The following is a 14,044-nucleotide window of genomic DNA, read 5'->3' on the forward strand; positions in this document are numbered from 1 at the left end:
CTGCGTGGTCTCACGGTCTCAGCTGAGCTGGTATCACGTGCCACCCCGCCCATCTCCTCCTTCCCTTCATGGACCCCTGGGATGTGAGTAATTCTGTATTTGAGTGGCTCTCCCTCCCGGCCAATGAGCTTGGCGTAGACTAGCAGGGAGGGAGGAGGAAAGGGATCGTGCTCCAGTGAGAGCTCAGCAAGAAAGGCCCAGGTCCCCCACTAGAGCACAGCAGAGCAGAGCAGAGCAGAGCAGGCTGGAGAATGTGTGTATGGATCTGACTACTTTTCCCATGATCTTCCATTTGAGCTAACTTCCCCAAGCTGTCTCCAGCCTCCCAGTCAGCGCAAGGGGGAGGAGGGCCGGGGAGGAAGAGCTTTGTGCTGGGCAAGGGCTGGCTTTTTGGGAGGCCAAGCGGGGAGAGGGATGGAGGCCACTGGAGGAGCTGAGCCGTCTGACTGTCCATGGCTTCTAAAAGAAGGGCAAGAGAAGGTCCCGTCGCTCCCTTGTCGCTGGAGAACGCGGGCATGGATCCCACTCCCTCTCGCATGCAAAGTGAGCACTCTACCACTTGAGCTAATTCCCCTGCCTTGGCAGTGAGGGGCTTGATCCAGCCATTGGATAATGGAGGCCACACCGTCCGCGCACCAGCCGGTGACTCCTTCCGAAAGGGTCAGGCAAGCAAGGGCTTCCCGTAGGCTGGCTAGCTCAGCTGGTTAGAGCGTGGTGCTAATAACGCCAAGGTCATGGGTTCAAGCCCCATGCTGGCCACTCCGTGGGTGGGATGGAGAGGGTGGCTTCTGCTCTTTTGGCTGACTGCTAGGGGTGGCAGAGGCCAAAACCAGGTGGGCTGGCAGCAGCCAAGAGCCCTGCTGGGCGAAGAGACTGGCCAGCGCTGGGCAGGACCAGGCTCTGGGCGCCTCCTTTCCTCCCCTCCCTGGGCTCCTCGCTTGACCTGCTGCCTGAAAGGGACTTGGGCCTGGGGAGGAGTAGGGTGAGCCTGGCCGGCTGCCTTCCAGGCTCCTAGGAGACGAGGCTTGAGCTGCCCGCCCGGGAAGCCAAAATCGCAGGCCTGCCGGCTTGCCCCCATTGTCCGCAGGGGGTTGACCTGATGGCCCGAATTCTTGCCGGCCGCCAGCTCCACCCAAATGTACCCGAGACCGGATCCCGCTCCCCAGCCCAAGCCACAGAGAAAGGCTTAATACTCGGCAACCCCAACCTAGGCGAGAGGCTTCGCACGCCGCCTGCGCAGGGTGACCTTTGGGACTTCCCTGGACCCCATCCTCCCACCGCCCACAGACAGACCCCCCAAGCCCACACTCGAGCCCACACCTCAGACAGGAAGGAGCAGGACCACCACTCCGCCCAGGGGCACCACCACTCTAAGTCAGCGTCACTTGCTTTCTCTTCTACCCCTTTCCTCCCAAATTATGCGCGCCTCACGGGAGCCAGCCCTGGGAAGACCCAGGGAAGACGCAGGCACGGCACTCTGACTAGCGGAAGCCAAACGCCCGTACCGAGAGTTTAGCACAGGCTCTTGAGGCACTGGAGGAAACCCATGCAGACGCACTGACCGAGCTAAGCGTTACGGCCAAGGGCCCTACCTGTGCAGAAAGCCAACTTTCTTGGGAAAATGACTCCTCTTTCGGCTCCCCTTCCAAACTTCCAAATGCCTCCAAATGGGAAAACACACACACACACAAACACCCAAACGGGCCTAACGCTGGGGCCAGTCGAAAAAGAAAAGAAAGGAAAAGAGTTCTAAATGGCCACCCTGCCAGAATTGTACAGCCCCGCAAGGGAAACCCGTGGCAGGGACATTACACAGAAAAGGGCAGTGGAAAGCTGCCCAAATTGAGATGATGTGGAAAGCTACAGCCCCATCGCTACTCCTACTAGGCACACTTCTTGCAACCACTGATGAACGTCCGGGTGCTTTTCGCATCCAAGCCCACACCAGGGGAAGACCTTGAGAAGCTTCCCGTGGCTTGCCTAGTTCAGCTGGTCAGAGTGTGGCACTCCTGGAGGCAAGATGGTGCAGAGGAGCCCCTGGGTGGCTGTGGGCCTGAGGAGGATGCCTTTTGATTTTTCGGCCTGACCGCTACGGGCAGCAAGGCCAAAAGTCAGATGGCCGGCTCTCCCACCCACCACGCTCATCAGGAGCCCTTAGTCGACAGGCTTGGAGAACGCGGGCATCGCCCCCCACTACCTCTCGCATGCAATGCGAGCGCTCTACCGCTTGAGCTTATTCCCCACGGCTGGCCTGACTCTCAGGCACCGGGCAAAAAAAGCCAAGGGCTCTGTGGCCTTAAGCAGAACGCAGCCTGAGATTGGGTGGGGTGGGGGGGGCTACCCAGAGCTGGGGAAGGGGGTCCGAGTCCCAGCCACGCGCCTCGGCACAAACACCAACGCTCCCTCCCTGGAGTGTGTCTGGGCTGAGAGTCAGCCCCTGAAACAAGCACCAAACATCAGAAGACAACGCAGGGATAGATCACTTGATGATTGCCTGCTCTGGCCATTGCCTCTGAAGCACCTGGCATCGGCCTCTGTCAGAAGACGTGATACTGGCCTAGATGGACCATTGGTCTCACCCAGGAGGGCCGTTCTTATCTTCACCACTTTCCTCTAACCCAAGCAAAGCCAGGAGCAGGCCCAGCTCAGCAACTCGAGCAGGCTCCCTGGCCCAGCATATAGCCAAACCACCCTGCCTCCGCCAGGAGAGACACCCACCGACTCCCTCTTCCAGACCAACGCAGCCCTTCCCCGCTTTGGCTGTCTCCAAGCTGTCTGTGTGCTCTGCTCTGCTCTGCTCTGCTCCACGGCTGCCATGCTGCTTGAGATGAGGAGGCTGCATGGTCTCACGGTCTCAGCTGAGCTGGTATCACGTGCCACCCCGCCCATCTCCTCCTTCCCTTCATGGACCCCTGGGATGTGAGTAATTCTGTAGTTGAGTGGCTCTCCCTCCCGGCCAATGAGCTTGATTTTGAAATCTACAGCCCCATCGCTACTCCTACTATGTACACTTTTTGCTACAGCTTATGAACCTCCAAGTGCTTTTCGCATCCAAGCCCACACCAGAGGAACACCTTGAGAAGCTTCCCGTGGTTTGCCTAGATTAGCTGGTCAGAGTGTGGCACTCATGGAGGCAAGATTGTGCACAGAAGCCCCTGGGTAGTATGCCTCTTGATCCATCCATTTCATAACGGAGGCCTCACCATCCTTGTGTCCACCACTGACTCCTTCCAATATGGTCACTTAAGGAACTGCTTCCTGTAAGCTGGCTAGCTCAGTTGTTATAAGTGTGAGAGTGAAATAAAAATTATAACATTTCTAGAGGAGTCAAAATATTTAAAAACACACTTTGAAAGAATAAAATTACAGAAAAATTTTGTGCATTGCAGAAATTGCCAGGAAGTAAGAGGAAACAAAGATAACACAAGTATGTGTTTTGGGATATGATTGTTAAAGACCCTACATCTGTGTGTAGACACAGATACACCAACTGTGTGTGTGTGTAGAGACACTCTCTTTCTCTCTCTCTCTCTCTCTTTTTGTAGAGACACATATACTCTGTGATGTCTGTGTGTAGAGACACACACAGACTCTTTGTGTATGTGCATAGAGACAGTGTGTGTGTAGAGACACACAGACTGAGTGTGTATGTGATAGCGGAGAGAGACAGACAGAGATTGTGTCTTCTGGGAAAGTCTCTGGAAGACCATGTGCTGTCTCCTTAAAGTTAATACACTCAATGAGCCCGGAACAGTGTTCAGACCTCAAACCCTCTGGGTTCTCTCCTCTCACCTGCTGGGGTGCAGGGGTAGGGGGACACTCTGACATCAGTACCCCATTTCTGCCCCTCTGCACAGCCAGCAGGAGGTGCATGGGCTTCAAGGCAGAGGGCAGGAAGTGTCTGCATAGCAGTGGGGGAGGGGCACCTGAATACACACAGCCAGTAGGATGTGAAAGGCTCTACTAATCAACTTTGGGGCAGTTCAATCACTCCTGGGTGCCGCTCCAGTGTGCAGCTTTAAGGGAACACATAGTACAACTCCCCTAAAATAACCTAGCTACCCCCCACCCCCACAACTCCCTTTTGGGTCAGGACCCCTAACTTGTGAAACTCTGGTCTCCCCTGTGAAATCTGGTGTCTTGTTTGCTTTTACCCTATACTATACAGATTTCACAGTCTGTGATGTGTTTTTCATGGCCATGAATTTGGTAGGGCTCTACTAATTAGGGTGCCCATTTCCCTGACATTCAATTGGAATGCGACAGCCACTTCTATAAACAGAAGGCATAGCTCCCATGGTGAAACAGAGAGCGACAATTACAATGTAGCATTTGCTGTTTGCTAAGGCCCAAATGACAATTCTGATGGAACCCAAGGAAGGCATCTTCACATGTAGAGTTCTACTTTTTTGATTCATCCTGTCCCTCACTAAACCTTCCTCTCCTTGGCTGAATCTCTGATTTCCACCAGTGATTCAGGGAGCAAGTGGAGCCTTGGTTCTGCCTCTCAGTGCACCAACCAGTGTAGTTTTAGCTAGCGTGGTGGCTGTTGTAATTTGCTGTTGGCCTATGGCATCACAAATTGATCCTCACTCTGAGAACCTGTGCTGGTCCAAGTTCAGTGGGTGTGGCACAGCCATTCTCTAACCTTGAAAGGTGTGAGCAATCAGTAAGCTGGAAAATTGTTCATACAAATGATATGGCAGCTATTTCAAACCATATTTGCATAGATCAATCTGTGAGCACTTTGCAAGGGGAACAAAGTCTTTATTCACAAACAGTTAGTTTGACCGTCTTGCCCATCTGATACATTAATATCATACACTTTTATCTTGCCAGCAGCTTAATCCACTGCTTTGTTTTGACAGGCGTCATACTTGCCTAGAAGTTCTACATGTGTCGTGATGGAAATTATGCAGGGTAGGTCACAAGCGCCAGAAATCCAAGCACATGTTAATTGGGCCTCCAGAAAAATCATAATTTGACAGGAATCAGATGGGTTTGTTTACCTTTCCCTGAGGACTCTCAGAGCAATGCATCCTACCAGGGTCTGGAGTGGTGAACACCCTCTTGGGATTCAGATACGCATGAATCCTGCCAGCATTTATGAGTTTATTTAGCATGAAATACAACCCCCACTCTACTGTCTATTTCTCTTGCCAAAAAATGTCATAGGTTTGCCCTATTGGTAATTCTTCCCTATGTCTGTGTTGCTAGCAATTAAATAGGGATGTCCTATTCCCTGTGGGGGATGTAATCCCCATATGCTTGTCATGCCAGGAATGAACCCTATGCCCTTTGTCCTGCCAAGACTCTTTTGGGTGTCCCTTGCCAGAAATTCAATGTGTATGTTCTTTCTGCCAAGAATGTCATCCCCTGTGGTGTTCCAGTGAGGACTCTAAGCTCTGCGCTTGTCATGCCAGCGATGCTGAAGCTTTCTTTTGCCAAATTCAAATATATACGTTTGCCCTGTTCAGGACTGAACCCTTAAAAAATGCCCTGTGTATAATCCTATAGTCTATATCTGCCATAGACATTAACAGAAATCTCCATGTTGCATCCATGTCCCTACCAAATTCAAGTAAGTTAGCCGCCATCAAAGGGTTAACATTCATTTTACAATAAACCCAATCAATGTGAAAAATTCAGTTGCCATTGTCCTTGTTATCAAGGGTTGTTACGAATGAACTGGAAAAACATGCAAACATTATCATGCTTGGAGATTGTCATCAGTTCTGTCCAGCTACTACGGCATCAACAACCCTTTCAGCTACATATGCTCACAGCACTGCCTCAGAAATTTACAAAGATTCTCTGATTGATGCTGATGAAGGGTGTCCTGGGTCAATTTTACTTTCCTGATTCTTTTTTGAGAAATGCATAAAAATAATAATACATGTCAGCCTGGTTCAGATGCTGTTAAGAATGTGTGTCCTGTATCAATTCCCCAAATAATGGTATATTAAAGAATGAGGGCCTCATCCATCACTATGTTAGTCCAGTCTTACACTTGTGTAACTCTTCTGAAATCAATGGAGTTACACTAGCTTGATAGCAGGGGAAAACAGTAGTGAATTGGGCCCTGGAATTTTAAGGCTGACAAGGTTTAAAGCTGAAATTTTAATCACACAAAGATGAGAAAAATCAAAGGTTTGTGCATCAAATATAGCTCTATCCTCTGATGTGTATACATAATGCAACACATATTAGTTGTTGGTTTAAATGTATGTGTGCTGGGTGGTGGTGGTGGCCTGTGATATACAGCAGGTCAAACTAGATGATCTGCTGGGCCCTTCTAGCCTTAAACTCTATGACTCCATATGCATATCTCAACCTAGATCTTTCCTGGATAAGATCAAGATGATGTTTTGGGTTGGTCCAAAATTGCCTGAGCAACAAAGTGAAGCAACATAATAGGACGGATGCCTAATTTGACAAATAACAAAGGTGAGTTCTGATTTGAGGAGGGGTCCAAATTCTCCTTACATGTGTCTGGTTTTATTTTGCTAGTTTAAACAAAGCAAAAGGAAGTATTTCTTCACACAATGTGAACCTGTGGAACTCTTTGTCAGAGGATGTTGTGAAGGCCAAGGATATAACAAGGTTCAAAAAAGAACTAGATAAGTTCATGTAGGATAGGTCCATCAACGGCTATAAACCAGGATGAGCAGAGATGCAAAACCATGTTCTGGGTGTCCCTAGCCTCTGATTGCCAGAATCTGGGAATGGGCAACAGGGAATGGATCACTTGATGATTACCTGTTTACCTGAAACATGGTAAAGGAAAGGAAGTGATAGGCATTGATGCAGGCACAACCACTGAACCATTATTAATCCTACAGACTAATCAAACTATGTCCTCTGCAGGCTGGGAAGAGAGATAGAGATTGAAGGTTATTGCTATTTCAAGTTTTAAGTACAGTAGAACCTCAGAGTTATTAACACCAGAGCTATGAACTGATCGGTCAACCACACACCTCATTTGGAACTGGATGTACACAATCAGGCAGCAGAGACCAAAAAAAGCAAATACAGTACAGTATTGTGTTAAACATAAACTACTAAAAAAATAAAGGGAATTTTTTTAAAAAAAAGGTTTGACAAGGTAAGGAAACTGTTTCTGTGCTTGTTTTGTTTAAATTAAAATTGTTTAAAGCAGCATTTTTCTTCTGCATAGTAAAGTTTCAAAGGTGTATTAAGTCCATGTTCAGTTGTGAACTTTTTAAAGAACAACGAGAGTTTTGTTCAGAATTACTAACATTTGAGAGTTATGAACAACCTCCATTCCCGAGGTGTTCGTAACTCTGAAGTTCTACAATATATTAAACTTATATTAGAACATAAAAGTTGCAAAGTCAAGCACTCAAAAGTTAGGAAATACCATTGTCATAAACATACAGCTAAGGGTAGCATAAAATCTCTCCTGGGCAGCTGTACTGAATCCTTAACTGTAAGGGGTTAAGAAGCTCAAACAACCTGGTTGGCACCTGACCAAAAGGACCAATAAGGAAAGAAGATACTTTCAAATCGGGGGTGGGGGTGGGGGTGGGGGGGTGTTGTTTGTGCTCTTTTTGTTGTTCCCTCTCTGGATGGAGAGAGAGACCAGGAAGGAAAAACATCTCCTGAAAACATACCTGAAATGAGCATCTAAGATTATAAAAATTGTAAGTAAGGGCAAGGAAATGCATTTGATTATCTTTTGTTTTAGCTTGTGAATTTTCCCTATGATAAGACGGAGTTTTATTCCTGTTTTTTGTAACTTTGAAGCTGACCCTAGAGGGAAATCCTCTGTGCTTTAAATCTTTTTATTACCCTGTAAAGTTACCTTCCATCCTGATTTTTGCAGGTGTGATTCTTTTACTTTTACTTTAAATAAAATTCTTCTTTTAAGAACCTAATTGATTTTCAGTGTCCTAAAAACCAAGGGGTTTGATCTGTGCTCACATTGTAACCAATTGGTTGGTATATTATTCTCAAGCCTCCCCAGGAAAGGGGGTGAAGGGACTTGGGGAATATTTTGGGGAACAAGGGACTCCAAGTGACCCTTTTCCTGATTTTTTGTCTAAATCACGTGGTGGTGGCAGCAATACTGTCCAAGGACAAGAAAAGGATTTGTGTCTTGGGAAAAATTTTAAACTAAGCCAATAAAAATAAGCTTAGGGGGTCTTTCGTGTGGGTCCCCACATCTGTACCCCAGAGTTCAGAATGGGGAGGGAACCCTGACAGCCATAATTAAGAGTACTTGTCCAACTTGAATTCTGCTGTCCCTCTTGTACTTATGCATTATGATATAGAGCCAGCTGCTCAGCTGGTGTAATCATAAGTGGCTAAGAATCTGCATCACAGAGTTTAATTATATAATTGCATACTATTTTTCCAACATGGCTTGTAAGCAGGGTTTGAACTCAGAACCTTTCACAGCATAGACCTCTTCCAACTGAGTTAAATAAGCAGCTAGTAACAGAAGCAGGCTATTAACACCTAATTAATCCCTTAGAGGCTTACACTTTGTCAGTGGATTGTGCAGCTATTTGTGAGTCAGCAATGAAACATTGGTCATCAAGACTTCTGGGCTTTATTCCTGGCTCTTGTAGAAGACTGTGCTTCAGTTGTCAGAGTAGTGGTGATACATAGCACAGCCAAGCACACACTTTTAGCACATTAATTCTGAAAGACAGAGTGGCAAATTGGATGGGAATTGGCTCAGTTGTATTAAAGATCTGGACTATACTCCCAATTCTACATGTAGTGACCTTATGCAACCTTTTAGTTACCTTATTTGTGAAATGGGAACCATACCTGCTTGCCTCCTTGTTTAGAGCAGGGGTAAGAGGCTTTGATCTATAATAAGGGTTGTGAATTGCAGAGACATATTAATACCAGTTAGTGGAAGATATTACACTAGAACGTGTAATCTTCCAGCCTGGTGCACCGTCCCTTAGACCAAATGGTGTTTTGGGTAGGGAGTCACTCTCAATATAGATATGGGTCTCTGTGTGTGACATTTCACTTGAGATACATGCAGTTGTACCATGACTGCAAAATATACAAATGTCCTCCTAGATGATTAACACTTGACAAATCTACTAGAAAGAGGCAGAAGAAAGGGGAGGTAAAGAGGAAGAAATTCTTGGAAGGGAAGTGTGTGCAGGAGGTGCAGAGAACATTCTTAGGCTGAATGAAAGAAGTACCACCATTTTTGTGCATAAAGTTGCCCATAAATACAAACTTTGTCTCTTTTGCAGTCATTTCTTGGAGGGAAATTAGAGATGAAATGCAGCACTTTGTATACCTGGAGTGAGCCCATAAAAATTTACAACCCCCTGATGCTCACTGGAAAGAAATTAAATCTTTGGATCACACCTATAACCCCCTTTCTTAACATCTTGCTCAGAGAAGCCAAGGCATACTTAACTCTGTCCCAACTCATACACATCTAATTAAAGAACATGCAGAAGCTCCTGCAAAGTATGAAATCATCGCACTTTGGACTTAACTGGTCCCAAATAAAACGACTAACAGATTTGATTTTTCTGGCACTAAACAAGGGAATGGTACATTGTCTATTTCCTTATAACTGCGGCAAATATAGACCCATCCTTTCCCCAGAGTAAGTCCCAGAGAAAGCTTAAAGAAGGAAAAAAACTCTGTTTTCCTAATAGGAGTAAGGAGAAAAGCTAGCCCTGGCAGGCTTAATTTGCATATCATAATTTCACCCCAGTGCAGTTTTACACAGGGTTTTATGTTCTATTGTTTGGAATTTGTGTATGTTCTGTTTTTGGAAATGATATTAACTGATGTGTGTAAATGTACTTAGAGAAAGTGTAGAAATTTTGAAAGGTATAGCCTGGGGAAAGTGGATCACCCTGAGCAGATGGGTAGTGGATTCTAAGTAGGTAGTTAACCCAGCTTTACTATGAAGATCACAGACTTTGTCAGTGATATCAAATATGCTTTGGGTGAGAGTCTGGTTTCTATCTAAAGGGTCATATTTTGGATTTTCTGTCTAAGGATTCTGAACTCTGTCTAAAGAATAACGTGAGATTAGACCATTATATGATCATCCTCCTGCTCCTGCTGATGATAAGCCGATCCACCCATCCACCCACCACCTACCCAGTGAACCCCTGCCCCATGGAGCGAGGAAAGCGAAAACCTCCCAGCCAATCTTTCCTGAGGGAAAAATCCTTCCTTCCCCCCCGACCCCAAATATGTCAGCCCAGCCCGAGCGCAAGGGCAAGACTCCCAAACCTCTGGAAAAAATATCATACCAGGCACATAATTGACCTAACCTTGAAGCTAAGACTCCTATCCTATCATCATCTCCCCATCATTATCTAGCTTAATCTTTTAAAGTCATGAGGTCCTTCGCCCCCCCCACTGTTTTCCCTCGGTAGACTGTTCCAGTATTGCCTGATGGTGGTTAAACCCTCCGTCTAATTTCAAGCCTGAATTTCCTGACTGACAGTTTATATCCGTCGTCATCTCCTCCTCTCATCCTTCTATTATAAGGAAAACAAACTCAATTCTCTTCCTCTCCCCCTTCATACGAAGGCCCTCCATTCTCCGGATCATTCTAAGGGGCCCTTCTTTGTCCTCCCCTTCTTTGAATTCATCTTTCTATGCTTGGGGAGACCAAAACTGCACTAGTACTCCAAATGAACTCTCACTCGCCTTATATAACGGGACTAGCACCTCCTTATCCCTCCTCTAAATCTAGAAATATAGATCTACCTGACACCCAAGACCGCATTAATATTTTTACTGCATACAATTTTTTGCCTACACATAGTCATCAGCCCCTCACATCCACCTCCACTCCCTTCTCCTCCTCTAACTTCTCCTCCTCCGTCTCTCCTTACCTCTAACCTTAAAGTTTCTGTTAACATTCCTAAACTAATAAACTAACTTCTTCACACTGTTCAATTTCTTCCTTCTACTAACCTTCTCATCTCCTCATTCAAATCTCCTCAGAATAAATCATTAATCCTCTCAATACCGAACTGACAATCCTCCCAACTTGGTGTCATCCTACCCTCCAACTTCACTTCATCCTTGGTTTCATCCCAATAAATCAATTGGTTCTGAATAAAACCAAAACCCCAAACCCAAAATTAATTCTCCTCCCAAATCCACAACCAGGAACTCCACCCTTAACTACCCTCTACCTCAGTCTCCCTTTTGTCTCTCTCCTTTCACCCCTATCCCACCACTTCTCCCCCATCATCCCCATCTTCCAGTAAATCCCCATCTCCAAAATTAACATCAAATTTATCCAATAAAAATCCAGATAGAGATCCTGAAATTTTTTCTTAAAAAAAAATATCAAGTACTCTCTCAAAGGAAAAAATAAGTAAATCCATCGTAAAGAACCTCTGTAATTTGGCATACTCTAATCTCATCCATCCCCTCTCCCCATCGATTTACCTCTCTTTTTTTTTTTTTCATTTTTCTTTAACTTTACTCACTATGTTGACTTCACCTTGACCTTTTCCCTGACATTTTTTTTTTTTCCTTTTTGAATATTTGTCACATCTTAACCAATAACTAAATTTATTACAAATCCAGAATTGAGGATTTATTAAAGATTATATTAAAGATTTTATTATTTATTACTACTTATCGCTTATTATTCTAATTTATCCTCCTTAATGATTAAAGATTTTTACTTTTCTTTATTACTTTTCCAGTTACCCTTAACCTCAGCTCCTAATGTCTCTACCCCCACTATTCATTCCCCCTTATCCCCTATCCCTTCATTATTATATTCCCCTTATTTCATTCATCCATTCAGAAGTTATGCCATTATCTATATCTCTATCCATTCCACTCCATCCCAAGTTCCATTATTCTCCTTTCTTTTTTTCTTTCTTTTTCCTTCTTTCTTTCTTTTTTTTTTCTTTTTTTTTTTATTTTTTGCTAAATGCTTCTTTCCTTTCCCTTTTTCTTCGCCCTCTTCCCTGCACCTTGCCTTTGCCTTTCTCACAGCTTCTTCCCTGCTGATCCCTCTTTCCCTTTCCATTTCCTCCGCTTTTCCTCCCTTTCCTGCTACGCTCTCTTCTTTTGCTTTTTCTCTATGACGCTTGCTCATCAAACTGCTTGCTCTCTGCTACCTCTCCATGCTTCCTTTCCCCTTCTACATGCCTCCTACTTCCTCTAACAACCTGCAACTTAGATCCCTAAATGGCAACCCCATCGCCCATTAGCCTTAGATCCTTTATATGTTAGTAAAATTAGCCCTTTTTAAAAGTATTAGTAAAAATTAACCCTTTTCTCTGATTTTACCCTCATCTTATTATCTCATGACTATTCAATTTTATTTTGGATCATTTTCCTCTCAATTGATCACTTCTTGAAGTGTCAATGTCCACAACAAGGTCATCAAATCACCAATCAAAAATCCAAAAAAAAAATCTAAATGGCATCCAGCATCCAGCATCAGCAACCGCTGTTAGAAGAATTCATTATATAATATCAAGCCACTAGCCCTATTATTATATATTACATTATTATTACTCCCATAGATTATAGTCGGAAGTTAAAAGTTTAATGATCAAGCAGTGTTTATTAGTCCTTACTCCAAAAAACTCTTAAGATCTCGCTCTATCTCTATCCATCTCTATAGTCCTGCCCCCAATCACTATCCTGATGAGGCTCTATGGATGAGAGGCTCCAATTCTTTTCCACCCCCACCATTGCCCTGTATGACATTGTATATTGTCCATTGCATTATTCATTCATTTATCTCATTTATGATATACCATACTTACTGCACCTTTACCTTCTTACTTTTCCTAAACAGCACATACATACCCATACATACCTGTACCTCAGTCATGGCGTTCCACGTTCTGTCTGTTTCTGTTATTCTCGATATCCTTTTTTTCAATTCCCCAGTCCACCCAGTTCCTCATTCTCCATTTTGTTACCTAAGCTTTTGACAAACTAACAATTTTTTTCCTTTTTTCCTCCTCTCTCTCTCACCACTTTCGGTAGGGACACACACAGTACACACAGTACACTTCTAGATCCCTCCCCCCTCTCCCCCCCCTCTTCCCCCCCCGTAACTCCCCCTCTATATCTGTATCTCTGTTGTCCCAATGTGAAAACCCAAAGAGCACTAGAGAGGAGTCTCCACACCTGACCTCTCCCCCCTCCCAGTGTCTAGTTTAAATTTAATTAATCAGCTCCCTCCTCCTCCTCCTCTTCCTTCCTCCCTACTTCCTTGCCATCCCCTTGAGAACATCCCTTGTTGTCCTGTCCCTCCCTCCCCCCCCCCCCCCCCCCCCCCTCCCCTCCCTCTCCCTCTCACCTCAGCCACCTCAACGATTCATCCATCATCCTCCCCCCCTTGCCCTTCCTAGGAGGACAGGTACAGAATCCCAAGATCACTCAGCCACCTGAGCCCTTCCTTTTACCCCTTACCCAACATAGTCTAGTCTCCTTGATCCTCTCTAGCGAGAATCTGTCCGTGCATCATGTTCCATGATGAAAGATGAGAAGGGTTCTTCGCCTCTCTTAGGATTTTTTTCCTCAGGTCCACCACATCATTTTTTTAGCACCCGGTAGACAGCACACCCTTCTGTTCTCCGGATCGGCCCTGGTCACAGGCCTGTCCAACCTTCGCAGTATAGTCCTATTGGTAATAGAGTTGCTAAAGCTACTTCTGCAGAGCTGGCCTGGCAGATGCAGGCTTAAATAAACAAGACCTGGTGGAATTGTCTTCACTGGACATGCTGAGGATTGAATTGGTGAGTGAGGTTTAGGTAAGTAGGGATTGTTTTGTGAATAAGAGTTCTGGGCCCTAATGAGCCAAGCAATTAATAACTGGGATGGTGGGATCTGCCATATACTAATACACTATTTAGTTTGCCTAATTTCACTTTATGCAAATAAATGTTTCTTTTAGTTTGTCCCCAATAAAACAAGTTTGTGGTTTCATAATCCCAAGGACTCCTGAGTGCTCAAGAGTGGGAAAGAAATACCTCTAAAAGTAGTTTAAATTAAAGTTTGTGAACCGTGGGACTGGATGAGGTTTTAGATC

At 45.1% G+C, this 14,044-nt stretch overlaps 1 non-coding gene across 1 annotated transcript; it reads left to right on the forward strand.

Moving 5' to 3' along the window:
* Positions 1–685: 685 nt before the first annotated feature.
* On the forward strand, positions 686–759 carry TRNAI-AAU. The gene has a single exon. It is a non-coding gene; the product is annotated as a tRNA-Ile (tRNA).
* Positions 760–14,044: the final 13,285 nt, after the last annotated feature.

This window comes from Mauremys reevesii, linkage group 1, assembly GCF_016161935.1.
Source record: "Mauremys reevesii isolate NIE-2019 linkage group 1, ASM1616193v1, whole genome shotgun sequence".
Lineage (NCBI taxonomy): Eukaryota > Metazoa > Chordata > Testudines > Geoemydidae > Mauremys > Mauremys reevesii.